The following is a 23,636-nucleotide window of genomic DNA, read 5'->3' as shown; positions in this document are numbered from 1 at the left end:
TGTCAGGAGGAAATATTAAGTTCAGCCGGAGCTTTCTGAAATGAGATGTATCCACCTCTTATTCTAGAGAAGTTTTCGATCTCCCCCTGTAAACACTGAATTCTGGAAGCGTCGCTGTTTGTGGGCTTAACAAAGGGCTAAGCATAGTCAGACTATGTGTGTACAGCTCTTGATAATATCACTCCGTGCTACCTCACCTCTCCCCCTGATACGTATCCTTCCAGTGACATTGGTGTATGCAACTGTTTCATGTTTCCTTCCTTCTCAGGCAATTAGATACATATCTAGACACGTGATCCACTTAAGGGAACTACAAGTACCGCGCCAGAAATGCCCCAGAAAATTGCTGTCACACCGACATTCAGTGATGGACTGGCTTATTTTAGGAGGAAAATGTTGTGACTGGGACTACGTTAGCTTTGTTACCCTGTCAGTGACTTCTGTAACAACCGGTTCCCGCTCCTATCTCGTTAAATGATATGCTTGGTCGATGTCTCATACCGGCATACCAAGGCACCCCTTAAGCGTCTGTAACTAACTAATCAATTGACCCGGATCTAAACCCATCCATGGCAGTATTAGAAGTTCCAGAGCATTTGACGTACTATAAACAACAAGAAAGTCCACCACAGGATGTTGGGAAGGATGGTTGGGTCAAACAAACATGGACTTTCATCCAGGAGACTACTGTTCTTGTCCTGTTAGAAGCCAAGACAATGTCTATTTTTAACACAGATCACAATCTTTTCAAAAGCCTGACCAAGTGGTTTTCTTGCCTAAATATACCAAAAATAAGCCTAAAAACTAAACTTAAGTTTGAAGTTTATTTGGAAAAGACAATGTATGCATGTAACGAGAGCAAACTGTATTTGACGAGTTGGGAGTAAGAATGTGTTGTTGTGTAATGTTATTTTCAACAACTCTTAATGGTTGCACTTCTTGTAATTAAACCAGCTCAAGGCCTCAGTTATTTCCTTTGACTGGTTGGACTTTGTGAGTCATAAGAAGTGTTAGCAGCTACTGTTAGCATTACTTACTGATGGTTCCTGCCAGAAACCTCAGCTTCTTAAATTAGCAGAAAGGTTTTGTGGTTAATTTTGCAGACTGTAAATGTGATGCACAGTGGGTAATTTCTCATAGTGCAGCAATTTCTTCAGTAGGTGGGTGGCTTAAATCAGGTCTCTGTGGTTGTGTATTGATACAGACTTATTGGTTAATCTTTAAACCTTCACACGTTGCAAACACGTAGAGTTCACCTGGACAGAGTTAACAACACAAAGCTAAGCCCTTCATGGATGGTCAGAATGTGCCTTTGTACCTTGACATGAATATACCAATGAAGTATTACTCGCCTGTCTTTCACATTGTACCTGTATTTGACAAACTCCTTTGCCATCATTGGGTCTTTCTCCTATGGTTATTTAAGTCCGATTTACTTTTTAATTATTCGATTTAGCAGACAAACAAACCATGACCATTACATTAGTTACACTTTATATAAAAATCTGTTTCAGTTAAGTGTCAAAAATGTGCATTAGAGTTTTAGACCTTTAGATCTGTCAGATCGCTTTACCTCACGTTATGTGTGTGTGATTATTCTGATGTGTTAGCTGTTGGGAATTATCCCTCGGGGTTCTGGGTCGTGGTCCCGCTTCTGGCAGGAGCAGCTCCGTGACTCACAGCTTACCTCACACCACTCGCACAAAACACATTATTTATATTTCCCAAGGTGGCGTCTGTCTCTGTCGGTGTGCAAGCCAACCTCTAATAAGCTATCACAGCTGCAGCATTATTCTGGCAACTTGGGAGAGAAGCCTGCAATTATGCAACGTGCAAAGAACACACAGGTTATACCGTCCTGCCCAGAGGAGTGAATCCTAGACGCCAGGAAGCCCAACCACTCATCAAACAGCTTCTCTTCACCAGACAGCACAATAACTAACAAAATATTTGTTTGTCCAGTGTTCCCTGAAAACAACATAATTATTTCTAAAGCATTGGCAGCGACAGATAGGGTGGACATTTTTTAAATGAGCTGGATATCTTGGCTGTGAATGCACCACCCGCCCACCTGTCAAGAGCTTTTAAAGCGTATTGGGCGTGAGTGAGGAAAGCATGACCAGCAACACTTGGTCCTTTCAATCTTTTTTTAGTAATTCAATGCGACCCTGGCAGCTCATGCACACAAAGACAGCATCCAATCATGTTCAGGTGCAGGCTGAAACGTAAAAACAATACATCAAATGTACCAATGGAGATTCCTTATGATAATTTGTTAATGCGTCTAATCCTCTTGCTATTTAGCTGATCAACAGCTGGCTGTTGTAATGTGCAAAGAAGTACAGAAATATGCCAAGAAAGACGGGAAGAATAAGACTGCAAGCTAGTAAACATGTATCCAACTGTAAAGCATGGAATCTCTGTCTGTCTGTGTTCTTCCCATATATCGAAAACCGATCATCTGATCTTCGTAACAATCGGTGGATATATTGACGGGGACCCAACGCCGTGCAGTGTAAAACTGGTGCAGTTTGGACGTGCGACATGTTTGGTATTAATGAACTTTGATGAAACAAGCAAACAGCACTTCGTGCAGCAGTGGGGGGCGGGGCTTCAAGGCTCTGCAGACTCAAAGTCGAGCATGTTGTCCGTCATTGACTGCGGTTCAATTTCGCAGCCGGATGCTTGATATATATTGTTAAAGCCGAACTATTTTTCGCTTCCCTGGAGTCAACAAGCGATGAGCAAGTAGGAATACCTTGAGTCAAGCAGTTAAGATAAGATAATCCTTTATTAGTCCCGCAGCGGGGAAATTTGCAGGCTTACAACAGCGTAGAGTAAAGTGCACACAAGAGACATAGTAGAAGAAGACAAGCTAAAAAATAAAAAATAAAATAAAACAGTATTATAAATAAGCAATAAAAAAAAAACAGTAGAAAAACAACAATAACTGAAATATTATATTTACAGACAGAGAAAAAAACAACAACTATTTTAACTATTTTTAACTTTTTTAACTATTATTGCACAGTGTAATGTGTAGTTGGCCTTTTACGAACGGCCACACGCTTCAAATGGGCACTTGCGCTACTATTAACAACACTCCATTAAAGATGAGCTTAGCAAATGTTTGATGAGAAAGAACTGCATTGACACATTGGGTTTTGGAGAGTAACACTGACTATAAATACAATGTTTGTATATTTACAAGAATACCCAGCAGAGCATTCCTGTAAGACTGAGGAGTGAGTGCCAGTGTAGTTTTGGGGGAGTTGTGTGCAGTTATCAGTTTGATTTGGGCTAGTTCTTACTTTAGTGTGAGTTTACTCCGGTGTATTCAACTGTATACCAACCTATGGAGAAGTACTATCCAATCAAAACAGAGCAAAAATGTCATGCAGATAAAAGAGTAGAGAGTGGAAAGTAACAAGAAAAACACTGGAACACAATGTTCCTCAGTGCTCCTGGCAATTTTTCATGCTGGTATCTCCAAATGGCAACAATAAGAGGCAAACTGCTTTACCTAGTAATTATGTATTGTCACTGACCTGCAAAAAGCACACTGCCCACACAACAAACAAAACACTGAAGATATCTTATGTTAGTGATCTTTGTGTTGTTTGGGAAAGAGCCTCCACCACTAGAATACATTTAGACACACAGTAAGGAAGCAATGGTTGTGAAATGATGGTTTTATTTTCACAAAAGACATTTGCTTGCTGAAGCATTTAACCTTTCAGTGTTTCATCACAGTACCCCAAGACTCTGCACTGCGTAAAATGAAAACTGCCTTCCATTTGCAGCGTTTGACCAGATGTTTGCATTTGTTTGTTCATCTGTGAGAGGGGGTTCAGCGTTGGTGCCAGGGCTATTGTTAAATACGGTAGAGTCTATCTTCGCATTATCATGGCTGAGTGGGCCCAGGGCCGTGCGATGAATCAGGTCCTCAATAATAATCTATTTATGTAAACATTGCTATTGTGCTTCAGCCGGCAGTGTGTCAAGGCAAACGATTGCTACTTAGGACTCAATATGAGGAACAGCCGTTCTCAGAGACAAAAGGCTGTTCAAAAAAGGTTACTGTGCTATTACCATATGAGGCTGGTATACATTGGTTCTGTTAGTGGCATAAGTATAACTGGAATTAAGATTAGAACCAATTTTAAAAGCAAAATAAATTGTGAATACTGGCAAAGACAGAATACTAAAAAGGACAGAAAGAATTACATGTTCATTAATATGATGGCTATATTTGGCATTAACATAAATTGTGGTATTCCTGAAGTCAGTGTAGTTGGGGTCTTAATTCAGTGCTATACAGCTGTGGCGTAGTGGAGAGCGTAGTGGAGAGCAAGGTAGTTCTCCAATCAGAGGATCGGTGGTTCGATACCCAGCTTCGGCAGTCGATGTGTCCTTGGGCAAGACACTTAACCCCAAGTTGCTCCTGAAGGCTTGCCATCGGTGTGGACTGGATGTTGCATGAATGTTAGTTAGAGTCTGATGGTGGCACCTTGCATGGTAGCCTGTCATCAGTGTGTGAATGGGTGAATGATATGTAATATACTACTGTAAGTCGCTTTGGATAAAAGCGTCTGCTAAATGACTGTAATGTAATGTAACTTAAATAATACTTGTGACGGACAACATTTGAAATATACCCAACACTGCAGCCAGTAACACTTGTATTTACAAAAAAGATTCTGTTTGTCTAATTTCTTTTTTACTAACAAATTATGCTTTTACAACATTTTGTCAATTCAATCCATGCCCCCCTGATTCTTGACTGAGTAGACTCCTCAATTTAATCAACCCTAGCTAGTGAGATAATTCAAGTTTACTGTGCTTTTTTAAATACATGCATGATATCAATCTAAAAGACTGAGGCTAAAGCTGTTAGCATCCTCAGCAGATGATAATCAGTGTTCAGGACATGAAAACAAGGAGCAACATTGCACTTGTATTGCAGTGTTGGGCAAGTGAACCCTTATATAACATAACCTTGGTTTTTTTTTTTAAATTGTACCATAAAAAACACAACCTACTACAAGCAACACATGGGTTAGATTTATGCTTATTTTTATCATTTTCACACAGCATGATCCAGTTTTACAAAAGAAGAAGATTTGAGGATGAAGTCAAACCACTGAGTTTGGGAAATGTAAAGCTATCTCAAGTAACGAGTTTTGCTCAGGTTGACGTTAGAGAAAAACTTCCCAAAATTCAATAAAGAGCAAGACAGAGCTACTAACTTGAGCCCTTAACTTTGATGTCGTTGTAGACATACTGGCAAACCACGTGGTAAATGTGTTGCTCTTAAATGGGATTTTTTTTAATGTCACCTGTAATCACACAAAATAATAATTAGCTAATGATATGGTACACTGTGGCTATGCACATAACAAAACTGCTAACGCTAACTGCTTACGCCAGAGCAGATAAAACACACCATTTAACACATTCCTGATACCTTTGCTCTTGTGTTTTGACTATTTAAAAAGGTGAAGAAAAAAAAAAATGGCACAACCCTGCAAACCCAATGGATGTACTGGACATAAATAAAGCTCCATGCATGCAGGCTGCTTTAGCATATTGAGAAAGCTAAATCTTGACCAACATTCTGTGCTTAGTTACTTTTGCTACGCCCTTATTGGACAATTGCTGTTTGGAAGAGAGGCTTATCATGTGGTCATTTTAAGAATCTGCCTATGCTGTTCTCAAATGTCATAGCTGCATGAAAAAAATATAATTCAAAATAAACTTACATGCTGTAACACGGAAAAGAAAATTATCTAATGGAGCATTTTGATGCTTTTGAAGACCCTTAAATATCATTATAGTAATGACTTAACACATTACCTCAGAGTATTTAGTGTGTTCAACATGCAACATTTTCAACTAAGCAACTTCTCACTAACATGCCGTTTATTTTGGTGATAGTGTCAGCGACACTGCAGTCTGAACTCTGCATGATTCAACAGCGCACGACAATGATATGGAAAAGGGAACCAGTTACACACACACACACACACGCACACACACACACACACACGCACACGCACACGCACGCTCTTATAGGTAAACAGTGTTGTGTATACAGCGGCTATAGATGGACCTCTGTTTATTTTAGTGGTCCTTCCTGGGTTACTACTGGTCCAGTGTCAGTTTACATGCGAGTACTAATGCATTAGGCTCATCAAAGAGGAGAGAGGTGGTAGAGTGAGTGGGTTCTTGGATGGTGGGTGCGACGGTTTTGCATATCAGAAGATGCTCTCATGGCAGCGTGGAAAAAGAAGCATCATATATTTCCAACGTAATACAGAAAAGAGAGGCCTCATCTACGCTCACAATGTATCACATTGTTATCATAAGTAACAGCAATTATTTATGTTGGTGATTCCCATTAGTCACAGAACTATTCTGGCCAATAGTTTGGTATGGAACAATATATGCTTTTCTCCCATTATGAGGCAATAATGTAATGCAATTTACACCTGTTTGATATTTTGCAACGAGAAGGAACATCAGAATGTCATTACATGCGGAGCTTCAGGCCAAAAAAGAGAGCAAAGTAACCAACAGAGCGCTAGAAGACCCCCCAAGATGTCCTCTGAGCTAATGAGGAAACCTGAATATGAAAATACTGAACAGAACAAGTACAGCAGCATGTACCCCTGTCTCCGACTCCCCCACTGACCCCTGATCCCATGCTGTACGGTCCTCATGTCAATGTGTGAGTGGATGTGGCTGCAGCAGAGCTACTTACAGAGGAGCACAGGTCATCCACACAACCAGGAGGGATGGAGCGTTAGAGGGTGGGGAGGCACCGGGGAGCAGACTCCGGGGCCTCTCCACTCAGGTTTCTCTCTCCTTCCCAGGTGTCACTCAGGCTGAGGTAAAATCCACAAGCTTGCAGGCAGCTCTCTTGTCTCAGTGATGGACAGACGGCTGGGAGACAAGGGGGGACAAAAAATAATGGACTGGTCTGTCCACTAGTCCCTGCAACGGCTCACCCTTACACCCTCCCTCCGTCCTCTAATGCAAAAAGCACTGCAAGCTGCCTCACCCGCCAGACGACAGGGAAGACTAAACACATAGAGACAGTGGAGAGCAAGCTCAGGAGAGGACAAACTGCTGCTCACAAGTGTTTTATAATCAGCCCCTGGCTCCTCCCCACACCAGGCCCTCCCTCGTTGGTATGACAACAGCCAATCACCACTCGGCATGGCACAAGCCTCCTCCTCACTGTCCTCCTCCTCCTCTGTTGACAGGATTGTCACACAGCAGCAAGAACTAAGAAAGCGTGTATGCAAAAGCGTCAATGTGCATGTATAAGTCTGAACGCATGTACCGTGTATGCGCATATAAACAGGATTTTTGACAGTATGCACATATGTGTGTGTGTGTGTGTGCATTTGTGCATGAATGTGTGAAGCCTGCACTTGACTAACTGCAAGTGGATGCATGTTCACATCTGTGTGTGTGTGTGTGTGTGTGTGTGTGTGTGTGTGTGTGTGTGTGTGTGTGTGTGTGTGTGTGTGTGTGTGTGTGTGTGTGTGTGTGTGTGTGTTTGCTTGCAAGTGTTAGTGTGAAAACACCAGCGTATGTGTTGAGTTTCTGTTTTATGTATTTGGATGCCCTTTCAGCATTTCTCCATGTGCTATTTTATCTATGGGCGTTCCTGTAGGTCATTCCATTAGTACAAGTAGCCCAAACACAACAGTGTGACAGTTAGAAAGCAAAAGAGAGCAGCTGCTGATAGCATGAAATACACAGAGATAAGTCGAAGTTGCAATGTTAAGACATGCAGCTGATTTCACGGCCGGCTGGTAATCATTTAGAACAGAAAAGTTCCTGAAGTTCAAATGCACTTAAAGGGTGTTTAATCCTGTGCATTTTGAGGCACAAGTATAACATACTATACATGTCTTTGTGAGTCACACCTCTGGTGTAGAACACTTGTGAGGTTGACCTTGACCGTGTGATCTCCACCGCACAGCAACAGGATATTCTCACTATGCTTTTTTTGGTGTAAGGTGAGCGCACAGGCTCTACAGTTTGAGCATCATGGCCGAAACCTGTGTGTGTTTCATAAAGCAGGGGCATCAGTTATGCCAGGCTTACTTCAGTATAACCATGATATATTGTCAGGAAGTTCTGTTTGGTTTGGTTTTGTTCTTTCATAATACAACTTACTTGGAAAAAAAGTGCCACTTTCAAATTAGGCTCCCTCCATGAAGGGATTATAAGTTTTACCAATGGCTACTATTAATCATTGATTTACTAATGAGACCAGGTCCAGCCCTCCTTTTTTTTTCACACTAGCATATATTGTTAGCCAATACCTTGGGCCATCACAAGGTTATAACGCGTAACCCCTACACAGGGCTGTTTCGTCTCAGGGGGACAAAAACCTACAAAGCTAAGAAAGTTCCGATTGGTTCAGTTGTTGTTTTCCAACCACAGACACATATGTCAGCGAGCACATCACCGTTAACAAGGTCACATAAAAGTTCTTGCTTTTGAGACACACAACATGCAACTGTTAGCATAGCGCGCTAGACTAACACAATGCACATGGTAAACAATTACACTTCTTATAAATCAACGCTAGCATTTCAATTGTGAGCATGTTTGCAATAGGTCACGTCAAGCCTCACCGGCAAGACTCTATGATCTTGTTCTTCACAGTCGAGTATTGACGAGGTGGTTCTTTTATATGTTTTTTTAAACCAGGCGGCTACATCTGTTTCTTAAAAGGGAAGCGAATGTGAAAGTGCCTTAAACTTGCATTCTCACTAATGGCTATCAGGGGGCGACTCCTCTGGTTGCATTAAGATGTATGATTGTATAGATTAATTGCATTGCATTGCATTCATTGCATTCATTGCAGCCTGATTTATTAAATTATGTTCCCATTTAGAGTAAAATAGACCATAAAGCAGTGTATGCTTTAGGGCGGGGCTACCTTTTGATTGACAGGTCGCTACCGCTACCAAAGCCTTATACGGCATCTCTACGCAGTCCTCCGCTGTCCAAATATGGTCCCTTCCATTCAGTGGTTGCAAAAAGCCAAGATGGAGATAGCCAAAATCCAAGATGGCGGTTGCCAGAATGCCAAACTCGAGGCTTCAAAACCGCAGTTCACAAACCAATGGGTGACGTCAAGATGACTATGTTCACTTCTTATGTACTGTCTATAGTTTTCACTCATAAACCTGAACAAAAACAGCTCCTTGAAGATTCCGTATGTTGTATTATGTATTGAACTATGTTATTCATAGTCATAACTTGAACTTATAAGTAGGCCGTGCCCAAACTTATAAGTATAAGTTAATAAGTCTTATCTCATGGGCATTCTTCTGTAAAATAGGAGCAGTAGTTTTTACTTCAATAGTGCAATTTTTCTGTTGAACTTGGCTCCACTGATTCTACTCAAAGCTCTTTTCTTTTCAACCCACCGTTTCTCTGCCACAAAGACAGAGATAGAGGAAACTGTTTCAAGTCCCTCTTGCATTATGTGAGTCATCAACTATCACAGTCCATTTTCAAATAGATTGGGTTACATAAAGAGTAGTTGTGGCAGGTCACTGAACGTGTGTTCAGTAAAGTGATGATTAATGGCAGTACAAACATGAGAATATGACCTATTGTGCAGGAACAGGGATGCAGGCCCTCTTGTGGTTTTTTGCCGCACACACGGCATGCTTACACACTGGAATGAGAACAGGAAGGGGGAAATAAAGATTAAACAGATTAGTTGGCGTGCTACAGTATTAAGAGAAATCCCCTTGGCGTTCATTGCTGCAGCCTACACTTAACATTTTTACTTGTTTCACTTCTCTCTCCTCTTCCTCTCTGTCAATATGAAACAATGGTAATGCATTTTTCATGGTCATCAGAGATCGCTTATGGGTGTGTGCATATTTGCTGTAAATTAACATCTTGTGCTTTTTGTATGTTCCCTTACATTGTGACATACCACAAAGAGGATCAGACAAGGAAACAAATCTATTAAAAAGAATAACAAAATTATAATTTTCTGTTTTATCCCAATAATTTTGATTTGATGGCTGTTACAGTACAGTTATTAAATAAGATGAGACTATCTTATTCACTAATGAACAGATGTGTGTTGCTGTCACAACAGCAGTGCTGCTGTCACCGTAAATCATTACACCTGTCAGTCTACTGTGACCAGACCCTGTTTGCCTGGGACTGTCCTGGTTTCAAACTGAGTGTCCCAAGAAATATCCGTAAAGCACTCAAATACAACTAAAATTATAATATTACGTTTGTTTTCAGCACTTACATAATTGTTGATCATGTTCTATCTACTCATTATTACCAATCTATCTTTTTGACAGAACTATCATATATATGCTATCAGATAGCAATATACCATAGACTGTATATAATGAGTGGACGTAGTCGCTGTGACGTCTATATATTAGTATGTGGACTGTGGTTTTAAACTCTTGATTTTTGCCGTCACCATCTTGTTTCTTTTGCAAAATGGACTGCGGAGGAGTGAGGCCGTTGTAGAGACGAAGTACACGGCTCTTGAAGCTACCTGTCAATCACAAAGTAGCCCCGCCCTAAAGCAAACCCAATATGGTATATTTTACTCTAAATGGGACCACAATATACTAAATGAACATGCTGTTGTGACTTATTGTGACTTATTTTTGCAACCAGAGGAGTCGCCCCCCTGATGGCCATTAGAAAGTTTGCAGGTTTTTTCTCTTCAACACTGGCTTCAATTTTCAGAAGAGGTTGCTGGCCCCAATACACAATAGCCAGCGGCCACAGTCGGCCATTTAATTGGTCGCCTGCACTTGTGCACACTGACGAAATCCTTACATTGTTTTAGTTTCAAAAGGTATCTGACAATCAATAAATATGTTATATTACAGCAATGCAATCCTTGTGTTTGGTGCTGACTAGTGTTATTATACAGATTTTTGAATTAACTATATTTTTGGTGGCTTTTGGGAGGCAAAACATAATTTTTCATCTGTCAATATTTTCAGTGGGTGCGCTTGAAACTTGTGCCAAGCACTGAAATAATTGTTTTCATAAAAAAGCCTATGATGCGTTCATAAGCACCTTACATGTAGGGTCCGTAGTTTGGGTGTTGAAAATATGGTAACCCTATGTCAGTCCAAAAGTATTCAAGATGTAGGAGAGTAAAAGCACAGTGAAGTATTATTTTAACTTTTACATTATGTTCTTCTACACTACACACTGTGCCAGTTTATTAGGTACACCTGGCTAAAACTAATGCAGTCTAATACAACAATATTATCTACATGAAAGCAGAAAATGTGGTATTCAATCTGTTGGATGGTTTACGGCTGGTTTATGGTAAGACTGCTAATCAGATTAAGCCTGTTGCCAGTGGCCCTGAGCCCAGGAGGCCCAGAAAACGAATTGGTTCTAATTTGATTCATTGCAAATTAAGTACATCAACCAGGACAGATCATGCATTGTTACCTTAACTTGCAGCTGTTGGGAATTCGATGAGTATAAGTCTAGTTTTGAGATTATTATAGATCATGCTCACATGATGCATATTCTAAAATAAAGATATTTAATCAAATTGCCACAGAGTAACTGACACAGAAAACATTGGCTATACTCAAGCGAAGAAGTAATACGTAGTATGAATAACTGATTTCTTTGTGTACTGCTAGCAGGTAAAACAGAGAAGAGCAATAATGGTTTGGTCGAGGACAAAGAAGATCATAGGCTAGCAGGCCAAAAAGGCAAGATGTAGTTCAAAACAAGACTATAGCATAACCTTGTATGTGGCTCGACAATGTATGGTTATGGTCAATGTGCTAAATTGTGGCCGTAAAAGCATCATGAAGACGCAACTGAGGCCCGTTTTTCTGACTATCCATTTTGAAAGAGCAACGGCCAAAGGTTACAATGTCATCACCCACTGGCTTTGCCACTGTCCAACCACAGGCTGTATATTAGAAGTGACGTAGTCATTGGCTGCCTTTTTAAAGCCTCGAGTTCGCAGATTTCGTCTTCTCTACTGCCAGTATCTTCAAAACTTTTCAACTCAAACCTAAACAATATAGATTGACAAATAGCACTACAGGAAGAGGAATAAAATGTATTTTTGATTTTGGGGTGATCTGTCCCTTTAAACCAAGTTTTCACCCTTAAATGTAACCACTTACACTATGGGGATGTGTATTTTTCCCAAAGGTAAGGCAAGCCCCCCACAGTGTGACTGTCTAAAGAGATTTATGTCCCCACACAATGAGTAATACTAGCCTACACAAACACACACACACACACACACACACACACACACACACACACAACACACACACCCACACACTCACACAAACAAACAAACACACACTACTTAATACACAACAGTGAACAGGGTACAGCCTGGCCAAGAACATTCTTTAGAGTGATTAGATTGCCCTTGTCCTTGTCCAGTACAGAGCTCTCTCTCTCTCTCTCACACACACTCACACACACACACACACACACACACACACACACACACACACACACACACACACACACACACACACACACACACACACACACACACACACACACACACACACACACACAGGGACGTAAAATTAAAATCCATCCTGGGGAGCTGCTGGCACCAAGGAGCCTTCATGAGCAATCATGGAGCTCTCTCTCCTTATCTCTCTCTCTTTACCTCTCTAATTCCTCTTTCCTTCCGTCCACAGCTGGTTGAACCCCCACAGTCGGAGGCACACAATGGTGATAAACATCACATCACATCATCCATGCAGTTTTACCAAAGACATCTGCACAGGACATACATAAACCCCAAAAATGAAATGCACTGGCAATGATTCCGAAAAAGCTTTATTGATAAATGAAAGATTCAGTGTCACATGCATGGAAAATGAAATCACTGTGCATTGTGTCTACAGAATGCAGAAACCGTTGTCCTTAACTGTCCTCTGTTGAATAATTATCTACTTTGTAAAAAAAACTCTAATTTTGCAACCCTAATTAGTTGGATCTGTTTCAGAGAAACAGCAGGTAACTAAAATTCTAATATTGGAGAATGTTGTGCCTCAGGTTGAACATATGGCCATGATTATTTTCTACAGGCAGTAATTGGTGTGCTTGTCATTCACTTAATTATGTTGGTGGATAAGCAAATCTTTAGAGACTGGGGGAAAAAAATGAAATATATATACAGTATATACTAGCGACATATGTGTTTTACGGAGTAGATACATAAGATATAGATTTACATGAATTTATACCGACTCAAAAAGCTGGATCAGATATCGAAGACAATGGGCTACAATATATTCTTAAATCCTCTAGGTATATGCTTTTAAACAACATTTATCTAAAGTCATTTTTTTCAAATGTGTTAAAAATCAGAACAATTTTGGTGCATTAAAAGGTTTACACTTGAATTGTAGTTCCTTTGCTGCTGGTGTATTTGATATTTTTAGAATAAATAGCAATGCAGCAAATGTATGTCTATGTATTCATTTGTTAAATGTTTGTTACAAAGTCTGTGAAGGCTATATTTTGACAATGAATGTGTAAACTGGTGACAGTTAAAGAATGTTCAAGATAGTTAGAGCATTTATATAAGATTCAACATCAGCTAAACTGCACTAAATAATTGAACATATATTCCAGCGATATTAATTATTCAATGCAGCAAAAGTGATTGGAATGCTATTTGTGAAAAATGACTGTATGGGTACGAGAAGAGGAGTACTTAGACTACTAATGATAAGGATTTAATCTTCCCATGTTCTTGTTTTTTGGATGGGAAAATCAGACCAATAACGCCAACTAACCCCACTGCTCTGGTTACTGGAAAGAGATCACTCTGGGATCAGAAGTTGATCATCTCACAAATACTCTCAGCTGGTTGTGATAGAAGTGTCACTTTAGAAATACACTCCACCAAACTAACTCCTCAGTCAACATGGACATAAACTATGATAATTAATTATTACTATAATTATTATTTCTGAATGAAGTGTGAATCAAATTGTGTGATCTACAGTAAATTGTGTTGAGTATACCACTTCCTGTAGAATGTTTACAAGATGTCATAGAAGATTCTGAAACAGTTGTGTTCTGTTTACATTGAGTCACACATTGAGTCTAAAAAAGTCTATCTAACAATATACAGCGGGTAAAGTAAGTATTCTCAGTAAATATATTTCTAAAGGTGCTATTGACATGAAAGCAAAGAGCTCTCTCAAGACCTTCGCAACCTTATTGCTGCAAAACATACTGATGGCATTGGTTACAGAAGGATTTCTAAACTTCTGAATGTTCCAGTGAGCACTGTGGGCCATAATCCGGAAGTGGAAAGAACATCATTTCACCATTAACCGGCCACGACCAGGTGCTCCTCGCAAGATTTCTGACAGAGAAGTGAAAAGAATTATCAGAAGAGTTGTCCAAGAGCCAAGGACCACTTGTGGAGAGATTCAGAAAGACCTGGAATTAGCAGGTACAATTGTTTCAAATAAAACAATAAGTAATGCATTCAACCGCCGTGGCCTGTATGCACGCTCACCACGCAAGACTCCATTGCTGAAGAAAAAGCATGTTGAAGCTCGTTTAAAGTTTGCTGCACAACATTAAGATAAGCCTGTGAAATACTGGGAGAATATAGTCTGGTCAGATGAGACTAAAATTGAACTCTTTGGGTGCCATAATACACACCGTGATTGGAGGTCAAATGGCACTCTACATCTACCCAAAAACACCATACCAAGAGGGAAGTTTGGAGGTGGGAACATCATGGTGTGGGGCTGTTTTTCAGCATACGGCACTGGCAAACTTCATATAATTGAAGGAAGGATCAATGGAAAATTGTACCGAGACATTCTTGATAAAGATCTGCTGATGATGAAGATGAAACGAGGGTGGACATTTCAGCAAGACAATGATCCCAAACACACAGCCAAGGAAATTCTCAATTGGTTTCAGAGAAAGAAAATAAAGCTGCTAGAATGGCCCAGCCAATCACCTGACTTGAATCCAATAGAAAATATATGGAAAGAACTAAAGATCAGAGTTCATAGAAGAGGCCCATGGAACCTTCAAGATTTGAAGACTGTTTGTGTGGAAGAATGGGCCAAAATCACACCTGCGCAATGCATGCGACTAGTTTGTCCATACAAGAGGCGTCTTGAAGCTGTCATTACCAACAAAGGCTTTTGTACCAAGTATTAAATACATTTCAGTAAGCGTGTTCAATACTTTTTCCCTGTGTCATTCCATTTTATTACACATAACTTAATTTCTGAACTTATTTGTTTGGTTTTCTTTGTATGTATGGACCATTGTGTTGTTACCGACTTCTGGTGAAAATTTCATGTCAATAGCACCTTTAGAAATATATTTACTGAGAAAAATGGTGACGTGTTCAATACTTGTTTTACCCGCTGTATATTCAAACAGCTGTCTGAGTTGCATTTATCTGTTGTGTCTCTTCAGCTCACGTTACCGCAAATTCACAAGCAAGGCGGAGAACTACGGTTAGCCTTCAGGTAACGTAAAAACGTAAATGGCCCTCTCTCGAGTCAGTGTTTGATTTGTCCATTCTGGGCTACTGTAGAAACATGATGGACTCCGTGAAGAAGACTCACTCACTGTGTAGATATGACGGAAACAATTCTTAGTTTCAGGTGTAACTTACGAAAACATAATATGGAATGGTATATTCCATTTCTGTTACTTGATCCCCCCCAATGCTACACACTGGACCTTTACGTTTTGAGCAAACAGTACTTAAAACAGGAGAAAATAGTACTGTTGTAATGTTTATGTTTATGTGACGGCTCCTGCAGCAGTGTCTGGCTATTGATCAGCTTAATTGTGGGGATGGGCTTCTAATCAAGGCTTGCTTTGACACCTGGGCCCGGTGTCATTGATCTAGGCCATACTACTCATTAGGTTCGTTTGAGATGAACCAGTCCTGCGCAGAATTGATTGATTAATTGAATCGTAAGATTTGACGCTAGATTGTTGGCTAGTGGACTCACGTTGTGCAAGGATTGGCTAATAATAATAATAATAATAATATTAATATTAATAATAATAACAATAATAATAATAATAATATAATAATAATAATAATAATATTAATAATAATAATATTAAATAATAATATATTAATATTAATATTAATACTAATATTAATACTAATATTAATACTAATATTAATACTAATATTAATACTAATATTAATACTAATATTAATATTAATAATATAAGGTTATTTATTTAGTATCTGTAAATAAAGATATTCATTGAGAAAGCCTAATTCCAACTTGATGTCAACATTTTTTCAATCAGAGAACTGGAATGTGTGAAGTCCATAGATTAACGATTGTGAAGCACAGAAAACCTTTTAAAAGGAGAGCACAATTGTCACTGATGGACACGCCATACAACCCAAACGTAGTCTGCAAACTACAGGTAGCCTACAAATGTAACCAACAGGATGTAAACATTTCAATGACTTCCTGTGTTTTCATTGAAGGCAGCTGAAAACTGTCCGACTTGACTGCAGTTTTTTTCAACGCCCCCTGCTGCTGCCGCCTGCTCTCGTCCACTTTCGAGGCGAGGCACAATTCATCTCGAACGAACCTATTGTCTCTCTCTCTCTGACTACAGGCACCATGTTGGTGATATGGCCGTCTACGTTGCTTTAGTTCCTTTTTGGCTTATTGTTGCACTTAAACAACATTCAACAATCATTCTCACTTCCATGCACACTCTACATTACTGATGCTACTGACACTCACATACCATACCTTTGATTCGGTTTTGTCTATGTTTCTGTTATTTTGTTACAAATAAATTAATTGTTTTCCCTTCTGAACACGGTGTGACTCATATTTGTCATGGCCCAGAGCCAGGCTGTGACACTTAAATATCACAGCACAAGCACAAGAAATAACTTAAAATGACAAAATAAAAACTTAATGTTGCAACAGTATTGCACATATAATACCATTCACTCAGCACATGGATAAATGTTCAAAGTATGCAACTTAACAAAGACTATCTTGTCTGTGGCTATAAATAGTGAACTAAGATAATTTGATTTCTGGTTAAATTGTAATTGAATGTTTTGAGTCTGAGGACATAACAGTATGTGTATTTGAGACTCTATGTAAGTCAAACACAAGCGCTGGTGTTCAGAGTTTATTACTGAACCTGTGTGATGATGAGGTGAGGTTCAACCTCTGACTAAAGCCCTATCGATGGAAGCCCTGCTGCTAATCAACAGGTCAGGTAGGAGGTGGAGGGCTGGTATCACCTCTCTAAACATACAAAGGCTAATGGAGACTGATCAATATTAAAGGAGGCAAAGACCAGTCTAAGAAAAAGTAAGTTCAAAGAAAACAGACATAAGGGTTGAAGTTCCCAGCCAAAAGAAAGTCACTGAGTCAGCCAAGGTGGGCCAACCAGCTCATCCCCCGAAACCTAAAGAGTTATGAAGACTGAACCAAACAAAACCAGATAACTGAACTACCGGTGATTTCCAGCCCAAACTAAAGTAACAAACTTAAAATGCAAAAACACCACAACCCCTAATACATATTGGAGGTAAACATTCAGGGAGAATACGAAGGAGACAGAAGTCCCCAAAAACTGTGCTGCAGGCTGGCCGGCCTGTGAGGTTCTCTACTGCACACTGCTCCTCTATCCTTCTCCTTCTCTTTGACAAATCATTGATTTCAGGTGCTCCACTCCTATAGAAGAAGGCAGGTAGAGGGGAGGCTGCACTATGGTGTGTAAGCAAAGTGTTGTTATGGGAGATTGAGAAATTGTGAACATGTCACTCTCAAACTTTGTTACAGTCGTCATAGACATTTGACCTCTGCATTTAACCAAGCCGAAGAATTTTTAGGATGTGGCGACTTCGGGGTTCAGTGTCTCGTTCAAGGACACTATGACATGCAGACAGAAGGAGCTGTGGATCAAACTGTCAACCTTAAAGGATAACCCACCTCATCCACTGAGCCACAGACGGCACCAAAGAAACATAGATCCCAAAGCAAGAATCAACACAAAACCTTGGGTTCATAAGTCATGCGCTGTAACCACTCGGCTAAAATAGTTTTGGGAAAACACATTAGGTCAACAAATCTATATCAGGCATTGACTACATGGAGGATACTTGGGGGAAATTATTTTTTTTGTTGTTGTTGATTTAGGTATTTTAATGGGAGTCTTTGACAATGTTAATATGTATCATTACTTGCTTTATCCTTTAGAGGCTGGCCACCGCTAAAAACAGCAAACACAAACACAATTCACAGAGTAGAATTGTGTTTAATGTCAGAAACTCTTAATAATAATTAACAGCATAGAACAGGGTCATCCCATCAGCTTGCTACTGTATATAGGCACAGTTTGTGCCTTTTATGGTTTTTACACAACCGTCTCTATGAGACTGCAGAGAGAGCAAACACGCACAGCACACAATACACCCACCTCCATCACTAGGAGCTCATAGGCTTCCAGGATCACCGAGGCCGTCTCGATCGCCCAAATGAGATTTTCCCTGCGGCGAGACAGATGGGGGGAGTTTCCCCTCCGGATCGAGCAGCGCAGTGAGAGGTGGAGCGCTGCAGAATGGCTCGGCTCTCAGCCGGAGGATAAATTCACCTGCTCCAGCCTCTCAGCCCTGCTGAGACCTTTATTCTCTCTCAACAGCTGCACCATCTCCGACACAGACAGGGATATTAAAAGAAACAGCGGCTCTCACTCTACGTCTCTGGTATTTGCTTTGGCACGAGATATCTGAGAAATTAAAGTCGCAAATGTGTGGGTTACTCTTTGAACCGCTGTGTGTTCATCTTATTTATTTATTACTGCCAGTTAAAAACACACGGTCTAACTGCCACCAGTAAAAGGTCGCAATAAAATCATCTGCCCGATTTTGGCTGCCTTTCGACTCATGCATATGTAATTCGGATCTGTTTTTGTCACAACAGAGCACAGATTAAAAATCACATGGAATCAGATCCTTTTATTTGCGATTACAGCCTGATTTTTTTTAACTCAACCTCAGTCCGAATATCAAAATTCATGGGACTTAAACATCTCTCTAGTTTGACATCCGTCATTTCTTTTTAATGAACCAACATCAAGCCTCACGGAAAACACACATCATCAACACTACATCAGGCAGCAAAGGGCCACCTATTAAGTGGTGCCATAATGTACCTCAGAACTAAAATGATCAGCTCAGCATGGGAAAATGATGGCCCGTTTGCTTTACTGCCATTAATCAGAGCAGCACGGCACAATGACTACGTTTATATTCCTCTATAATCCGTATTATTTCGAAATTTGAAACAGGTCATGTAAACAGCATTTTCCAATCAGATATTCCGTACTAGGCTTCATTCGGAATGTAGACTTATCTGATTAAGACATGTGGGACATGCTGATATTATTCAGGTGTGTACAGTGACCTCAGAAAATTGTATAGCCCAGAATCACAAATTACAAATTTGCCTCAGAGGGCTTTACAATCTGTACACATACGACATCCTCTGTCCGGGAACCCTCACATCGGCACAGGAATAACTCCCCTAAAAAAAACCTTTAACAGGGAGAAAAAAAGGAAGAAACCTATGAGAGAGCGACAGAGGAGGGATCCTTCTCCCAGGATGGACAGAATGCAATAGATCTACGGTCCAGGTACAGCCACTATTTATAGAAGCCTGTGAAGCGAGAAAGGACAAAGACTCCAGGGTAGAAGCAAAGTCAATAAGCGTAATAGTACAGGCAATAATAATAGTAATGTGACTAATAATGATAGTGGTAGTAGTAGTGGGTGTCAGCAGGGCCTCAGTAGGTGGCACGATGACAGTCCAAATATAACCCCGATTCCTGGGAACCTGCGAGGCGAGAAAGCACAAGAACTCCGGGGAAGAAGCAAAATCAGTAATGTGCATAAATAGGAGATTAATACATAAAGAAGGAGGGAGAGAAGAGGAGAGAGGAGCTCAGTGTATTCTAGGTAGTCCCCCGGCTGTCTAGGCATATAGCAGCATATTTAGTGGCTGGACCAAGGAACCACAAGTAACCCTCCATTGATTGAGCGCAGCTCTCTAGTTGGGTAATATGGAACTATAAGTTCCTTACGATAAGACGCTGCGTAGTTCCATAGTTTTTTTTAAAGGCAGTTAGCAAAATACGTCCTTATGCCTGTTTACGCTCAGCTCTGTACGTGTATAGTAGTTGAATACAAACCAACATAACGATACCTTGCCTGCCAAAAAAGAAAAACCCACATGTCTGGTCAGGAGGAGGAACATCATTTATTTTAAAGATTATGGAAGACTTGGATATCGACAGGTTTTTGGACATGCCCAAACATCGCAACGCAGACCTTTCCAGGTATGTGATTTAAGGAATGAAAGCATGAGAGGAAGTCCACCACCGGTTACGTTACTAGGAGTATGCATAGCTGCATGTTAATGAGAAAATAAGTGGAATATTCATTTGCAATGTAAACAGCTTTTTAGGAATATTGTCTTTTTCAGAATAAGGGGAAAAAAGCATTATATTTGGTGCATGCAAATGTAGTTAGAGAGAAATCATTAACAGTCAGTTGGGCATGTGGGGGGACAAAAACACACCATTATGCTACCATTCACACACCAGACTGAAATTAAAGTCTGCAGATCACCACATCGACATGTAATGACTGTTGCCAAATTACACACAGACAATAGCAGACCTCTCATTTTCCTGGCTTAAGCCACAACTGCCACAGGCTGATATTTAATAGCTCTAGCTATTGTCATGCACTGGCTCCCCATTCAGACAAAAGGAGGAGGAAAACACGTGGTTTATAAACAAAAGTGAATATTTATTTAAGTAGACTATTTACATAAACAACACAATACTGAGTGGGAATCAGTTATATAAGAATGTATGAATCATATACACACAAACACAGTCCTTTACACAGTTATAATATATAATATATGTTTTATATATATATATATATATACTTATTTATTGAGAGCAACTGTTTGCACTTGTTAATATGGGTGGCTGTGGCATAGTGGAGAGCAAGGTAGTTCTCCAATCAGAGGGTCGGTGGTTCGATACCCGGCTTCGGCAGTCGATGTGTCCTTGGGCAAGACACTTAACCCCAAGGTTTGCCATCGGTGTGGACTGGATGTTAGTTAGAGTAGCCCTGTCATCAGTGTGTGAATGGGTGAATGATATGTAATATACTACTGATTGTAAGTCGCTTTGGATAAAAGTGTCTGCTAAATGACTGTAATGTAATGTAATATCATTTCAGGATGATAGCAGTTAAAAAAGACGAAGCCTACATTCAAATTATTAAAAACATAAGTAAAATCAAGGTGAATGTCATTAAGTAATGCGGCTAGACCAGAGCTTTACAAGGTGCTACACAAACTGTGAATGGCAGAAGTTTGATTATCTTAATTAACCATAGAAGGAACAGTTACATTTGTAGAGTCTCGCCATTGTTTGAGATTGATCCAGCTGTGTGTCATACCTCTTTTATTCGTAACAGGGGCCGAAAACACACTGCTAAGGATATACTGGTGTATTCTCACTCATAGCTCCTCCAATAAGTCTCCTGGGACCTCGGATTTTTAAGTAAGTGGTACGTCGTTTTAATATGGAGCTGAGATCGATTTCCGAGTGACAAGCTAGAGGTGCAAAAATCGAGAAATGAAAGATCCAAAAGAAAACTACTCCTGGCAGAGTAGGGAAGCAGAGGAGTGTACGACAAAGCAATATTAGTGGTTTAACGAGGTATGTTGAGCCGAAAGCTGGAGTTTTTTTGTGTCATGAAGTTGGCTCTTTTTTTTTTAAATGTGGCTACATTACCGTGGTAACTTATGCTTCAGTCTTAGGACGTTATGTTCAGAGTTAAGGATTGAAACGGGCTACAAAAAGTACCTTTCACCAATAAACTCCTTTTGGAAATAGCGTCACCATTCTTGCTAAATCCATTGGACCTTTGAGCAGTAGAGTAGTAGTCAAATGACACAAAAAACACCCCCTTTTACGGGAATGCATATAGAGCCTGATGATGAAAACCTGAGTTAACGGTTTTAAAGCCTTGAATGTGGCGTGTTGTTGGTGACTTGTTTTTTTGCTAGGAATTTATACTAGGTAACTGCTGCAGTTACCTAGCCGTGCATGCTAAAGTTAGCTGCTTACATTAAAGCTAAACAAACACAATTTAGAATTTGTTCCTTACACTTAGCTCTTGTTTTTTTTTTCATCAACAGAGTACAATGTTGCATGCACACTGTGTAAGCATGATGAGAAATCCAAAGCTGAACGGGCCAGCTGTGCCTAGTTACAGTTGCTATGAATGGACACTGCTGTAATCAGTTTTATCACCTACAGTTTGGCCAATACAAGATACTGTATTATCCCACGGGTCAAAATGTCACCGTCCTCATTATTTTTTCTAATGTTGCACTCATATCGTCAACAAAGGATTTGTAATCACTCTCTTATTGGGCATGTTTGTGTATGTGTGTTTGCGTGAGGGCCCACATCATTGATGTCAATTCAATTTTCATCATGAATACTGCAGTCCTGTCTTTGGAGACTGAGATGAAAAAAGAGTGTTGGGGCTCAGACAGATGGCTGCATGGCTGGTTATTAAATAGCTTAAAGAAGGCCAGTGGCTTGTTTTCACTGTTGTACACTGTTTTCATATGTTAACAGTTCCAATACATTGAGTTTGGGAAGAGAGTTTGGGAACAGTTTGATTGCACAAATATTTGCCTCACTGAATTCCAGACGGACAGACAGATGGATTGATAGAGGCAAGAATGCCACACAGCACACCATGCATTCATGTACTTCACCCACTAGGTTTGATTGTAGGCCTATTTTGTTGAGTTCTTGAAGCGTGGCCACCACACCAGACAACATGAAGATAAAAAGTTGCTGTATGGAAAAATAAAATGCTATGAAAAACATTTTATTACTCGTCAAATTACGATGTTTGGTCAGTGGCCCTTCTAATGTGATCTATAATACGTGAAATGACCACAACCTCTTAACATAGCATTACGTTAAAATGAAGTTTCAACACCAAATAAATAATTTAACATTTTTATTGCAAAAAAAAACAAATGTTGGTTGATGAAAAAAGTCACAAACTTCACAATAACTTAACAACACTTTTGGACACGGACAGCGGTGTCCTGGTTGAAAGTCCTGTGTTTGTTTGAACCATCCTTCTCCTCTTCCTGTTGTCTCTCTCACTGTCATCATCATCTGGATGCATTTAATTTGTGTGTCCACCACTTGAAGGGATCCTATATGTCTTCTCATAGGAATTGGCTTTCATGGCGGCGACAAGTCATTTTGTAACCTAACCCCTAACCTTAACTACATGCCACCTCCACTTAATGTCCTGTTAACAGGTCTTGGTCATTTTGTGTATTTTTATGTGATCTGGTTTGCCCTACGCTTCAAACTATAAAGCTCCAGGTTCCCCTCTAGCGTCAATCCTGGACTCATTACATACATTACCTCTTTCCAAAATATTCTTTTAACTTAGGTTTACTTTATATTTTAGGTTTTCTTGGTTA

General features: G+C 40.0%; 1 protein-coding gene across 1 annotated transcript in view; it reads right to left on the bottom strand.

The window, feature by feature from the left end:
* Nucleotides 1–7,072, bottom strand: part of cdk18 (cyclin dependent kinase 18) — a 48,023-nt gene extending 40,951 nt beyond the window's left edge. The window contains 1 exon segment of the mRNA XM_054616728.1: nt 6,764–7,072. The gene's annotated coding sequence lies outside the window, so the exon portion shown is untranslated.
* Between the last annotated feature and the right edge of the window lie 16,564 nt (nt 7,073–23,636).

This window comes from Anoplopoma fimbria, chromosome 17 (assembly GCF_027596085.1).
Source record: "Anoplopoma fimbria isolate UVic2021 breed Golden Eagle Sablefish chromosome 17, Afim_UVic_2022, whole genome shotgun sequence".
Taxonomy (NCBI): domain Eukaryota; kingdom Metazoa; phylum Chordata; class Actinopteri; order Perciformes; family Anoplopomatidae; genus Anoplopoma; species Anoplopoma fimbria.
This window is presented reverse-complemented; position numbering and strand designations above follow the sequence as displayed.